The sequence below is a fragment of the Indicator indicator genome, chromosome 4, assembly GCF_027791375.1.
Source record: "Indicator indicator isolate 239-I01 chromosome 4, UM_Iind_1.1, whole genome shotgun sequence".
Lineage (NCBI taxonomy): Eukaryota > Metazoa > Chordata > Aves > Piciformes > Indicatoridae > Indicator > Indicator indicator.
In genome coordinates, this window is record NC_072013.1 from 8,489,757 (window position 1) to 8,492,779 (window position 3,023).

The window sequence follows — 3,023 nt, forward strand, 5'->3', positions numbered from 1 at the left end:
TGTGATGAGGGGATTCAATTTAAAACTGTAAGAGGTTAGATTTAGATTAGATATTAGGAATAAATTCTTTGCTGTGAGAGTAGTGAGGCACTGGAACAGGCTCCCCAGAGAAGCTGTGGGTGCCACATCCCTGAAAGCATTGAAGGCCAGGTTGGATGGGGTTTTGAGCCACTTAGTCCAGTGGAAGCTGTCCCTGCCCATTCTATGACAAAGGTCATTTTTTTTTTTTTTATGGCACTGATGCGAGGTCACTACCTGCCAGCTGACTTTGGCTTCTATACAGAGCAGTTCACCAGCACGTGGTGATAGCTACCTCCCATGTATAAGGGAACTTTCAATACACGGGCAGAAAAATCTGTAACAGGCTCAGTGTGGAAACTGGGCCATTCTGTGTGTGTTGCAATATACTGGTTTTAGACCACTTGTTTGACTTTGCACATTTATTTTGTCATGCAGCAGTGGGATAAGGGACAAAGTCCTAGTCTCTGTGAAAAAAGATCTAAATGTGTTGCTCTTCTCTGTAACCCAGTTCTTTAAAAGGTCACACTGTTCGTGCTATCAGAAGTCCCCAGACATTTTGATTTCTCTTTGATTGCTCACATGATGACATCAGTGCTATTTTTGCCTATTGACACTAGCCTCTGGACTCCGGCTTTTATGAAGTTTTATCTTTGGTTATCTCTACTCACTGAGTCTAATTACTTTGGTTTTTAAAATAGGTAAACTATAAATCTGTTTCTTCCTATATGGCATAAATACTGGAGAAATATGTGAGTTGCTAGAAATACCAATTTAAATGATACTCTGAAATTTGTTTCCTTGGATCTAAAGACACAAATGTTAAGACTTTCAGCAACTAATTCCTATTGAAATTAGGTAATCCATACCACTGAAACTTTGACCTGTGAGTACTCACCATAGTGCAGATGCCATACTGACTGCCAGAGTATAAAAATTAGTCATCCTCTTTAACCAGATATCCTTGGAAGAATCCTTAGTAGTAATTCTCAACAGTAGAAGAAGGGTGGAAGGAACAAGGCATGGAAATTGCTTCATTGTTATTTTATTCCATTTATTTTCCCACTTCAGCAGTTAAAACATTTCATTCAAGTGCTGCAGACAAGAGTTCTGTCCTGTCAGAAGCACTGCTGTGCTTAAACATAAGAAGCAATCATCAATTAAAGCTTAGAATCTTATAGAAAAATAGGGTCTGTCTCAAAAATAGTCTGTCTCTCTTCTCACAGATGTGAAAGATCTACTTGCTACTGCTCTACCTGTATTAACTGCTCTGCATTAAGCACAGCAGTATTTAGGCTGCCAGTTCCTGGAGGGAGGCTTGTGCTCTCTGATAGAACAGGCTGACAAACAGCTCAGCAGAATAAGAAAGAAGGAACTTAAGAGCCTGGTAGGAAACAAACTGTGCTTCGTCGTTAGGGAGCAGAGCAGTCACAGTTCAGGCTCACACTTGCTATTCCCAGAAATCTGCCCTGCAGAGGACAAACAGCAGCAGGTGGGAATGACTGACTAAGCCCAGGGAGGAATGAGCAAGAACAGCAGGGAACAACGTAGAAATGGACTTGCTGAGTTACCTTTAGTTGGCAAAAATGGTGACCATCCTTCTCTGTTTTCTAAGAGTGGATTTATTATTTTCTTTTAAGAAAAACCAAACTGCGCTATTTTGCTAATTCAGTAAATGTTGCCCTTTTATATCCAAAAAATCCAACTAAGTGTTCAGGTTTGAATCAGAACTGTTTTTAAAGTAATGTAGTTGGCAAGTGTAGCAAATGGCAAAGAGCACACAACTTGAGCCATGGAGCAATGGTAGCCTGCAAAAAGCGATGCCTGACTTGGAAAGGGCTGTGGGAAAAGGCAGGGTGCAGGGAATGTGGGAACAGGATGTCTCCTGGTTTTGAAAGGGAAGAAAGCATCAAGACTCATCACTTACGTTTGCAGAGATGGTGGGAGCAAAAAAGTAGGCCAGGAAACATCAGGGTGAGTTTTAAGAAAATGGGGGAATAAGCCTGAAGTGGGATGGTTAAATGCAGAATTAATCCCAATAAAAATTTGCTTAACAAATAGCAAGCTTAAATCCCAGCCCAATACTAAAAACTGACCAAGAATTACTAAAATACATATAAAGGAAGCCAAAGTTTAACAAGAGTTGGAAGAATGGGAGAAACAGAGCTCTCCCTAAGCAGAGCTGCTCCACTGGGCTGGCATTAACCAATAACATTCAATCAGCTAAAACTGCAAATTCTTTCCTAACAAAAGACTTTTCAAAGCAGTACTTGTGGAGAGAGGGGAGCAATGACATGGAAGATGTTTCCATGCAAGTCTAGCTGCTACCCTAGGCCAGTATTACACTTAGGCAGACCCCTGTCTTTTCAAATCCAAACACCAGTTTTAAAGTCACTTATTGGAGAGACTTCTGCACTCCCATGTCACTGTCTCTTACTGTTGCTCAACTGACTGGCACAACCTACTCAGACCTTACCTGGAGTGACTGAACTGTTTGGCAAGCTTGTTGTTTACTTTCCTGTACACACTGCCTAATTCTGCATCATCATAAAGACTGGAAAGGGGAAGTGTCTGTCATCACACTGGGTGGCTCCTGCTGTGTGTGTTTGTCAAACTGGCTCAGATCTACTTCTCTCAAATACTCCAGTCTCTGAGTAGTGCAATTTACAAATACTTAGGGCAGGAAGCAATCTCATTTCACTGATTTATGATTTTATCAGTGCAAGTAAAGGCAGAACTCAATGCCTAACTGAAGATAGCCTGGAAGAGATAGCACTTAGCTTTTCCCCCAAAAAGGTACAATCCTAGTGCTATTACGTTTGCTGAGTAAAAGAGCTATCCAAGCTTAAATGTGCTTTAAAAGAAAAATTGTAGGAAATGTTAGGTTGGGGATGTGGGTGGGAAATACGTTCCTTGATCTGATTGGATTCAAATGAGTATTTTAAATCCTCCCACTATTTCCTCTCAACTGCTCAACGAATTCTCTGAAGAAGCTGTGCCTCCTT